The 12,166-nt window shown below is 44.9% G+C and overlaps 1 pseudogene; it reads right to left on the bottom strand.

Moving 5' to 3' along the window:
* LOC136686211 (scavenger receptor cysteine-rich type 1 protein M130-like) overlaps positions 1 to 11,586 on the bottom strand; it is a 51,684-nt pseudogene extending 40,098 nt beyond the window's left edge.
* Between the last annotated feature and the right edge of the window lie 580 nt (positions 11,587 to 12,166).

Here is a 12,166-nt window from a genome sequence, read left to right as displayed (position 1 = left end):
TGTTAGTTATGTGTAACTATCCAAGTTTCTAATGGCCCAATACAGAACTGACACATTCATTCATTCATTATCTGTAAGCGCTTATCCAGTTCAGTGTCGCGGTGGGTCCAGAGCCTACCTGGAATCATTGGGCACAAGGCGGGAATACACCCTGGAGGGGGCGCCAGTCCTTCACAGGGCAACACAGACACCTACAAACACTTTTTGAATCACCAATCAAACTACCAATGTGCGTTTTTGGATTGTGGGAGGAAACTGGAGCACCCGGAGGAAACCCACAGCAAGAACACACCAACTCCTCACAAACAGTCACCCAGAGTAGGAATCAAACCCACAACCTCCAGGTCCCTAGAGCTATGTGACTGCGACACTACCTGCTGCGCCACCGTGCCGCCCCATAACTGACACATAATGTACACATTACTAAAATATGTAAGTCCCAAGTGGAGTGAAGACTCTTACATGATTATTCTGAATTAAATTCAGTTCATAGTGTACTCTGAGATTATTACTCAAAGCACTGTAGTGAAGATTACCTGAACAAATGAGTCCTGCATCTTCACTATGATCACAGTCATGTTTACCCCATCCTCGTGATCTACAGTTCTTCAGTGTAGACTCTGATCCACTGCAGTCCACATCTTCCATCCAGATTGGTCCTGATCCTGGTCCAAAATGTGTATCATTCAGTGGATCTACAACCTCCCCACAGTTCAGCTCTCTACACACCACTGCAGCATCTCTCATATCCCAGCCACGACCACACACTGTTCCCCACTGTCCTCTATGAAGAACCTCCACTCTCCCAGCACAGGGACTGTCTCCATCCACCAACCTCACACTGTCTGTACAACACACAGAGACAAAGAGAGAGAGAGTATAATCATTTATTAGAAATGAACATAAAGTGCAGATATTTATACACCGACATTATGAGGAAGATTTTAAGAAAAGGTAGAATGGCACAGTGAGATCACATGCATTATCTCTAAAATGAAACTTTTCAGAAGAAAGCAAGGACATTACTAACTTAAAAATAGTGTTTTGAAATTTTTTGAAAAGTTTTGAAAATGTTTTGAATTTGAAAAGTTGTTGGTCATTCTTTTTGAAATATTCACACAATACACATGACATCTCGGCAGATCATCTCAGAATCTAAAATATGTCATATATGAGATACAAGGTTTTGCTTACCAGCACACACCAGACCCACATAATTATCATGAGTGCAGTTGTGTCTGAGCGAAAATGATGTTGGACAGAAGGAAATCTGAGATTCGTTTCCTCTACACTGAAGCTCCCCTGACCACACCTGGACCTCCCCTCGGCCAAAAGCAGCTGTTCTCAGCACCTCCACAGGACGCCCACAGCCCAGGTCTCTACACACAACCTCTGCATCCTGCTGATTAAAGTCAGCATCACACACTGTGGACCAGGTTTCTCCATTAAACACCTCCACTCTCCCAGAGCAGGGAGAACCACCAATCAGCCGGACTCCTGAAATATCAAATGTGACAATAGAAATCATACAAATGCAATTTGATTGACTTATGTGACATTTTACAAATAAAAACTACATCTTTATTTAGAAGGCTGGTAAATCTTTGAATACCCCTGGTGAAATGACACTTTTTAAACTGAGCATAAGGACACATACCCTGCATGTTTCTACACGTTTAATCAACATTTACGGCTAATTGCTGAATATATTACACTGTAAAACAGAACATTTAAAATATATACTGTGCAAAATATTCATTCATACATTCTCTGTAACCTCTTATCAGTGGCGGATGCTGGTCTTTCAAGGAGGGGAAGCTCAATTTCGGCCTACGTCATAAAATGTGTCGGTTTATTTATACATAAATTCTACCCTCCGTTCCTTTTCAAGAAAATGATCTGTGACCCTGTCGTACCAACAAGGCGCCTTTTCCAGGGACTTGACTAGTGTCCTCTCAATGGCCAGCAGAGCTAGGCTGCTTAAACGGCCTTGGCCAATGTGAAGTGTGTCCGCCTGTGAGTGCTTTGTGACGGTGGAGGGGCTCAGCAGCACCCGCTGGACAGAAAATGCGATCTTATGCGAAATTACTAAAATGTGCAAGTCCCAAGTGGAGTGAAGACTCTTACATGATTATTCTGAATTAAATTCAGTTGATAGTGTACTCTGAGATTATTACTAAAAGCACTGTAGTGAAAATTACCTGAACAAATTACTCCAGCATCTTCACTATGATCACAGTTATGTTTACCCCATCCTCGTGATCTACAGTTCTTCAGTGTAGACTCTGATCCACTACAGTACACATCATCCACCCAGATTGGTCCTGATCCTGGGCCAAAGTGAGCGCTACGCAGTGCATCTACAGCCTCCACACAGTTAAGCTCTCTACACACCACTGCAGCATCACTCATATCCCAGTCATCACCACACACTGTTCCCCACTGTCCTCTATGAAGAACCTCCACTCTCCCAGCACAGGGACTGTCTCCATCCACCAACCTCACACTGTCTGTACAACACACAGAGACAGAGAGAGAGAGTATAATCATTTATTAGAAATGAAAATAAAGTGCAGATATTTATACACCAACATTATGAGGAAGATTTTAAGAAAAGGTAGAATGGCACAGTCAGATCACATGTATTATCTCTAAAATGAAACTTTTCAGAAGAAAGCAAGGACATTACTAACTTAAGTTTTGAAAAAACTAATATAGTCAATTTGAAATGTTGTTGTTGGTCATTCTTCATGAAATTTTCACATAAAACAAATGACAGCTCGGTGAATGATCATCTCACAATCTAAAATATGTGAGAAATGAGATACAAGGTATTGCTTACCAGAACACACCAGTCCCACATCATTATCATTAGTGCAGTTGTGTCTGAGTGAAGATGATGTTGGACAGAAGTAAATCTGAGATTCGTTTCCTCTACACTGAAGCTCCTCTGACCACATCTGGACCTCCCCTCGGCCAAAAGCAGCTGCTCCCAGCACCTCCACAGGACGCCCACAGCCCAGCTCTCTACACACAACCTCTGCATCCTGCTGATCAAAGCCAGCATCACACACTGTGGACCAGGTCTCTCCTTGAAGGACTTCCACTCTCCCAGAGCAGTGAGAACCACCAACAACCCGGACTTCTAAAAGAATGCGGTGACATTTATTCATTTAGTTTATTCCTGCTACAATTTTGAAACTTAATTAAACATGCAGCATTCAGTAAAATGGTCAGAAAAACATCAGAATGTTCACAGCTTTACTAACAGACAAAAATCATTTAGACTTTTAAATCTGTAATAATTAATAACAAATTAAGAGTTAAAATATTAAAGAGTTAAATAGAATTAAATGTATAATTTATCAAAGCTCACCTGAACACATTACTCCAGCATCTTTTGAATGATCACAGTTATCTTCACCATGTCCTGACGATCTACATTTCTTCAGTGTAGACTCTAATCCACTACAGTCCACATCATCCATCCAGATTGGTCCTAATCCTGCTCCAAAGTCGGTTTCACTTGGAACATTTACAGCCTCCCCACAGTTCAGTTGTTTACACACCACTTCAGCGTCACTCATATCCCAGCCATTATCACACACTGTACCCCACTGACCTTCATAACGAATCTCCACTCTCCCAGCACAGCGACTGCTACCATTCACCAGCCTCACACTCTCTGTTCAATAGAGAAAGAAAAATCAGAACTTACAGCACAGTTAAGTATTCTATAAAGTCCCCTGTATTAAAATTTATTGTAGCACATGTTCTGTGGCCCATGATAAAACATTTATTACTATTAATTTATTAACAGGACATTGTCACCAATCAACCACAACATTAAAACCAATGACAGGTGAATAACATTGATTGTCTCATTTCAATAACACCTGTCAAAGGGGGTGGGAGATATTTAATAGCAGGTAAACAGTTAGTTTTTGAAGCTGATATTTGAAGCAGTAAAAATAGACAAGCTTAAGTATATGAAAAACTATGATAAGGCCCAAATTGTGATGACTAGAAGACTGGCCCAGAGCATCTACAAAACATCAGCTCTTCTGGGGTGTTCCCAGCATGCAGTGGTTAGTACGGACCAAAATTATTATAAGAAAGGAGAACCACTGAAACGGAGAGAGGGTCATGTGTGCTTGAAGCTCACTGATATGTGTGGACAGTGAAGACTAGCATGTTTGGTCTGATGAGGCCCACAGATGAGTGGCAGGGTGCTTGTGCAGCGCTGACCTCGGGCAGAGATGGCATCAGGATCCATTAAGAGAAAAGGGCAAAGTGAGGGAAGCAGTATGATGCTCAGGGCAATGTTGGGTTCTTTTTTAATGTGGAGGTTACTTTGACACATATCACTATCACTTCTCTAAACATTGATTCAGACCTAGTTCATCCTTGGCAATGGTTTTCCCAATATCAGCAGAGTCTTTCTGCAGGAGAACATCTTTAGAAGTCTTTAGGAATCCATGATTCAACACGTCAGAGCTGTTTTGGTGGTATAAGGGGGACCTATAATATTTGGCAGGTTGTTTCATTGTTATGGCTGATCTGTATTATACATAGATCTTACATATAAAAACATCTTTATATGTATTCTGATATTACAGGGATTAGCACAGAAAAGAGCAGGTCACTGTTTGTATAGAGTGATAAAGAGGTGAAAATAAACATTTTTATAAAATATATATACTTTACCAGCACACACCAGTCCCACATCATTATCATGAGTGCAGTTGTGTCTGAGTGAAGATGATGTTGGACAGAAGTAAATCTGAGATTCGTTTCCTTTACACTGAAGCTCCTCTGACCACACCTGGACCTCCCCTCGGCCAAAAGCAGCTGCTTCCAGGACCTCCACAGGATTCCCACAGTCCAGCTCTCTACACACAACTTCTGCATCCTGCTGATCAAAGCCAGCATCACACACTGTGGACCAGGTCTCTCCATGAAGCACCTCCACTCTCCCAGAGCACAGGTGAGGACCATCAGTGAGTCTGGACTTTCTGTGACCTGTGTGAATTATTAAAATATTAATGCTGGGCACAACATGCACAATTTATTTGGCACTTTCATTTACTTACAACAAGCAAAAAATGTGCAACAGTTCTTTCCAGGATTTGTAATAAGTTTCTGTCCTTCACCAAGGAAATGTTTTTAAAATATTTACTGTATTATAAAGAAGGAAGTAATAGATCCTTCAGTTAAGGTACAAAAATTACTGACAGTCAAGACATGATGATATTAAATCTGGGTTGTTTTTTAAAACTTGATCACATGTTCTCACTAAGAGTAGGTAACCGGTGTCTCTTCATAAAGTTAGTTTCTCTGTCTGAGTTTCATTTAAGTGACTCTGCTGAGGTTTGTGTGGAGAGCAGCGGAAGAACTACAGTCATGGCCGAAAGTGTGGGCCCCCCTGAACTTTTTCCAGAAAGAAGTATTTCTCACAGACAATTATTGCAATTACACATTTTTTTTCATATACCTGTCACCGTCACTTTTGGAACCTCAAAAAAGTTTGCTCTTGCACATTTTAAGCCATTTGAGGTACTGATTCACACATTCACAACATTTGATTTACAAATGCAAATCTTTTCAACACATTTAAAAATGGTTTCTATACATAACAAATATTCTCTCCACATTTCTGAATTTAATTTATTATTGTTGTTGTTGTTGTTTTAAATTTGAGCATTCCAATACATTTGTGGATTTGAATTTTACGTGTATGTAGTTGCTCAAACACAGTTACAAATTCCGTTACATCTGTAAGTATTGTTTTACAAGCTCAAAACCTTTTTGACATTTTTTTGACTCCATAGAGGGGTTCATGGTGGAGTTTAGTCCTAAGAGTGTGCCCAGAAATCCAGCAGAGATCAGGACCAAGATTTAGTCAGATAGCATTCTGATTAATTAATTTCCTTAAAATGAATATATTGGAATAAATTATGTTTCCTGGTGGGTCATTCTACAATTCGTTACATATGGCATATAAACAAATACAGTAATTATAATCACACACAATATAAGATGTACAATATCCTATGCCAATCCATTAGAGCTTCACATAGGGCCCACCCCACCCTTTTCCTTCTGGCAGCCACACATTTTCTATTGTTCCAATCTTACTGCTACACCCTAAGGTTGCTGTGGCCATTTATGATCTGATCAGCAATCAGCTACACCTAACATCTAATGTTACTCATTGAGCCCATCACATGAGTACCCAAACCAGTTCCATTTGTTCTTCATTTGCTACATCACCAACCACCACAACAGCACCTCTACAGTGCATTTCCCAGAATAATATATGAAATAAAGAGTTTTTTTTTTTTAAAGTCATGTTAAACTAAGCATCTAGGATTTTATCCATACACAGGCATCAGAATAAAGGTCTAACGTTTTAGATTACTTACTGAGTCATTAATCTTATTAAAAACATTAAAATTGTAAGTTAAACAAGTTTAGTAGTTTGATTATTTTTTTTCGGTGGGGCATTTTATGATGGAGTGTCGTCCGTAAACACAAACTAAAAACAACATATTCATATTACAATCTAGGTGGGTTACAAGAATTGTATTTGGTGTCAATTTAATTGTCACGTGAAGTCTCAGTGTTGTTTCAGGTTGTGATATCCATTCCATATGGAACATAGTAAAATAGACTTTTTCCATATTGAAATTCCATGGTTTGACTCATTCAGAAAGACAGAGGCTGTTTTGTTAAGTCTTTAAATAACAATGGTGGGTATGTTAGCCTGCAGATGTTTGGCTTCCCCAGATGACGGAATTATCTCAAGGTGTGAAGGGGGAGACAAAGAGTGATCCATAAAGACACGAATGAAAAATATAATAACGAGGACACAGCCTCCCTTGCCTGGAGCAGGGTTACCGGGGCCTCACCCTGGAGCCAGGCCTGGGGGAGGGGCTCCTTGGTGAGCGCCTGGTGGCCGGACTTTCACCTATGGAGTCCGGCCGGGCTTAGCCCGAAGGGGATACATGGGTCCACTCTCCCATGGGCCCACCACCTGTGGGAGAGGTAGTAATCCGGGTCTGGTGCATTGTGGATCGGGTGGTGGTCGGGGTCGGGGTCGGGGGCCCTGGCGTTCCGATCCTCGGTTACTGAAACTGGCTTTTGGAACATGGAACGTAACCTCTCTGGTGGGAAAAGAGCCTGAGCTGGTGCGCGAGGTTGAGAGGTACCGACTAGATATAGTTGGGCTCACCTCGACACACAGTATGGGCTCTGGAACCAATCTCCTCGAGAGGGGCTGGATGCTCTTTCACTCTGGAGTTGCTCAGGGTGAGAGGCGTAAGGCAGGTGTGGGCTTACTCATAGCCCCACGGCTTAGCGCCTGTACGTTGGGGTTTACCCCAGTGGACGAGAGGGTAATTTCCCTGCGCCTTCGGGTTGGGGAAAGGGCTCTGACTGTTGTTTGTGCTTATGCACCGAACAGCAGTTCAGAGTACCATGCCTTCTTGGGGACCCTAGAGGGAGTTCTGGAGAACACTCCTTCTGGGGACTCCATTGTTCTGCTGGAGGACTTCAACGCTCACGTGGGTAATGACAGTGAGACCTGGAGGGGCGTGATTGGGAGGAACGGCCCCGCTGATCTGAACCCGAATGGTGTTCAGTTATTGGATTTCTGTGCTCGTCACAGTTTGTCCATTACGAACACCATGTTCGAACATAAGGGTGTCCACAAGTACACCTGGCATCAGGACACCCTAGGCCGCATTTCGATGATCGATTTTATAGTCGTTTCATCTGACCTGCGGCCATATGTTCTGGACACTCGGGTGAAGAGAGGCGCTGAGCTGTCAACTGATCACCACCTTGTGGTGTGTTGGATCAGATGGCGGGGGAGGATGCCGGACAGACCTGGCAGGCCCAAACGTGTGCTGAGGGTTTGCTGGGAACGTTTGGCAGAGGAACCTGTCAGAAAGATCTTCAACTCCCACATCCGGCAGAGCTTCGACTGCATCCCGGGGGAGGCCGGTGACATTGAGTCCGAGTGGGCCATGTTCCGGACCTCCATTGTTGAGGCGGCTGAACGGAGCTGTGGCTGCAAGGTTGTCGGTGCCTGTCGGGGTGGCAATCCCCGCACTCGGTGGTGGACACCCCGGGTGAGGGGGGTTGTCAAGCTGAAGAAAGAGTCCTATCGAGCCTGGTTGGCTCAGGGGACTCCGGAGGCAGCCGACAGGTACCGAGGACCCAAGCGGCTCGCAGCCTCGGCAGTTGCTGAGGCAAAAACTCGGGTGTGGGAGGAGTTCGGTGAGAACATGGAAAACGACTTTCGGTCGGCTCCGAGAAGTTTCTGGCAAACCGTCAGGCGACTCAGGAGGGGAAAGCAGTTTTCTACCAACACTGTATATGGTGGGGGTGGGGAGCTGTTGACCTCGACTGGGGACGTCACCGGACGGTGGAAGGAATACTTCGAGGATCTTCTCAATCCCACCAGCACGTCTTCCGCAGAGGAAGCAGAGCTTGGGGACCCCGGGGGGGGCTCGTCTATCACTGGGGCTGAAGTGGCCAAGGTGGTAGTGAAACTCCTTGGCGGTAGGGCCCCGGGGGTGGATGAGGTTCACCCCGGGTTCCTCAAGGCTCTGGATGTTGTGGGGCTGTCCTGGTTGACACGTCTTTGCAACATCGCGTGGACATCGGGGGCAGTGCCTCTGGACTGGCAGACTGGGGTGGTGGTTCCCCTTTTTAAAAAGGGGGATCGGAGGGTGTGTTCCAACTATAGGGGGATCACACTCCTCAGCCTCCCCGGTAAGGTCTATGCGGGGGTCCTGGAGAAGAGAGTCCGACCGATAGTTGAACCTCGGATCCAGGAGGAACAATGCGGATTCCGCCCCGGTCGTGGAACACAGGACCAGCTCTTTACCCTCGCTAGGATCCTGGAGGGTGCATGGGAGTTTGCTCAACCAGTCTACATGTGTTTTGTGGATCTGGAGAAGGCATTCGACCGTGTCCCTCGGGGTATTCTGTGGGGGGTGCTCAGGGAGTATGGGGTACTGGGCTCTTTGTTACGAGCTATCCAGTCCCTGTACAAACAGAGCAGGAGTCTGGTTCGTATGGCTGGCAGTAAGTCCGACTGGTTTCCAGTCGGAGTTGGACTCCGTCAGGGCTGCCCGTTGTCACCGGTTCTGTTCACAATTTTTATGGACAGAATTTCTCGGCGTAGCCAAGTGGCGGAGGGTGTCCGGTTTGGTGGTCTCAGGATCCCATGTCTGCTTTTTGCAGATGATGTGGTCTTGTTGGCTTCATCGAGCCGGGACCTCCAGCTCTTGCTGGACCAGTTTGCAGCCGAGTGTGAAGCGGTAGGGATGAGGATCAGTACCTCCAAGTCCGAGTCCATGGTACTCAGTCGGAAAAGGGTGGAGTGCTCTCTCCAGGTTGGAAGTGAGATCCTGCCTCAAGTGGAGGAGTTTAAATACCTCGGGGTCTTGTTCACGAGTGAGGGAAAAATGGAGCGTGAGATTGACAGGCGGATCGGTGCAGCGTCAGCAGTAATGCGGGCTCTGTACCGGTCCGTTGTGGTGAAGAAAGAGCTGAGCAGAAAAGCAAAGCTCTCGATTTACAGTTCAATCTACGTCCCAACCCTCACCTATGGTCACGAGCTTTGGGTAGTGACCGAAAGAACGAGATCGCGGGTACAAGCGGCTGAAATGAGTCTTCTCCGCAGGATGTCTGGACTCTCCCTTAGAGACAGGGTTAGGAGCTCGGACATCCGGGAGAGACTCGGAGTGGAGCCGCTGCTCCTCCACGTCGAGAGGAGCCAGTTGAGGTGGTTCGGGCATCTGGTTCGGATGCCTCCTGGACGCCTTCATGGAGAGGTGTTCCGGGCATGTCCAACGGGGAGGAGGCCCCGGGGCAGACCAAGAACACGCTGGAGAGACTATATGTCTCGACTGGCCTGGGAACGCCTCGGTATACCCCCGGAGGAGCTGGCGTCGGTGGCTGGGGAGAGGGAGGTCTGGGTTTCTTTGCTCCGACTGCTTCCCCCGCGACCCGGACCCGGATAAGCGGTGGATAATGGATGGATGGATGGATGTGAAGGGGGAGGCTCTGTGTTCATGAATATAAAGTTCTGTTCAAAGGTTGGAGAGATGTCTCCCCTTGGCTTTAATCACTCTAGACCTTTAGGGAAAACAGACGGATGGCCTGACAAAAGGTGTGTTTTGTGGCCTTGAGTAAACAAGAGATTTTAACTTGGGGGTTTCTGATTTCGGTTTACTCACATACATTTTGGCAAACTGCTGACACAGAGACATAAAAAGTTAGATGATTTTTTTGTGTCTCTGTGTCAGCAGTGGTGTCCTCATGGGTCTCCTGCCATAGCATTTCATTTCATTCAAATGTTGACGGATAGTTCGTGCTGACACTGAAGCACCCTGAGCCTGCAGGACAGCATGAAATTCTTTGGAACTTAATTGGGGCCGCTTATCCACCATCTGGACTATCCTGCATTGCAACTTTCCATACATTTTTCTCTTCCGTCCACATCCAGGGAGATTAGCTACAGTGCCATGGGTTGTAAACTTCTTGATTATGTGACAATGTGGACAAAGAAACATCAAGATCTCTGGAGATGGACTTGTAACCTTGAGATTGTTGATATTTTCCACAGTTTTGATTCTCAAGTCCTCAGACAGTTCTCTTCTCCTCTTTCTGTTCTCCATGCTTAGCGTGGAACACACAGACACACAATGCCAAGACTGAGTGAACTTCACTCTTTTTATCTTGTTTCAGGTGTGATTTTTATATTGCCCATATCTGTTCCTTGCCACAGGTGATTTTAAACGAGCATCGCATGCTTGAAACAAAGTTATTTACTCACAATTTTGAAAAGGTGCCAATAATTTTGTCTGGCCCAGTTTTGGAGTTTTGTGAGAAATTATATCAATTTTGGCTTTTTTCCCTCTGTTTTTTGTGTTGTTCCAGTACACACAAAGGAAACAAACATGTATATAACAAAACATGTGTAATTGCAATAATTTTCGGGGAGGAAACACTGGGAGGAAAAATGTCAGGGGTGCCAACAGTTTCAGCCATGACTGTGTCGTGTCGTGAAGAATGTTTGCCAATACATTGCTTTGGGCTGGAAATTAGCCAATTTTAATATTCATTAGTTCATTTCATAATTTTCCTTTGTTTTAAAAACATTTTTAGAAGATGAAGATAAATTACACTGAAAACCTCCATTTCATTCTTGAATACAACTGACCACATTTTACCTGAACAGATGACTCCAGCATCATCAATTTGTTGACAACCATGTTTACCCCATCCTCGTGATTCACAGTTCTTCAGTGTAGTCTCTGATTCACTACAGTCCACGTAACTCATCCAGATTGGTCCTGATACTGCTCCAAAGTGACCATATTTTGGGGCATCTACAGCCTCCCCACAGTTCAGCTCTCTACACACCACTCCAGCATCTCTCATATCCCAACCCAAATCACACACTGTTCCCCACTGTCCTCTATGAAGAACCTCCACTCTCCCAGCACAGCGACTGTCTCCATCCACCAACCTCACACTGTCTGTAAGAGAGAGAGAGAGAGCAGACATTTATTCGGAGAGACACAGAATAGGGTGGAAATGGAAGCTTGTTGTATTCAAATTATATCCATAACTTATAAAAGATAACAAGTAGATATGAGGTTTGTAGAGACAGCAAAAACATGTTTCTTGGTTTGTTACACATCTTACCAGCACACACCAGTCCCACATCATTATCATGAGTGCAGCTGTGTCTGAGTGAAGATGATGTTGGACAGAAGGAAATCTGAGATTCGTTTCCTCTACACTGAAGCTCCTCTGACCACACCTGGACCTCCCCTTGGCCAAAAGCAGCTGCTCCCAGCACCTCCACAAGATGCCCACAGTCCATCTCTCTACACACAACCTCTGCATCCTGCTGATCAAAGCCAGCATCACACACTGTGGACCAGGTCTCTCCATGAAGCACCTCCACTCTCCCAGAGCAGTGAGAACCACCAACAACCCGGACTTCTAAAATAATGTGTTGATATATATTCACTTTGTTACTTTCTGCCACAGCTTTGATACAAGATTTACCCAAACGACATAAACACCAGAATTTAGAGTTTTGAATCTGTAGTAATTGGTCACAAAATAAGAGCTGTAT

The sequence above is a fragment of the Hoplias malabaricus genome, chromosome 2, assembly GCF_029633855.1.
Source record: "Hoplias malabaricus isolate fHopMal1 chromosome 2, fHopMal1.hap1, whole genome shotgun sequence".
Classification (NCBI taxonomy): Eukaryota; Metazoa; Chordata; class Actinopteri; order Characiformes; family Erythrinidae; genus Hoplias; species Hoplias malabaricus.
This window is presented reverse-complemented; position numbering and strand designations above follow the sequence as displayed.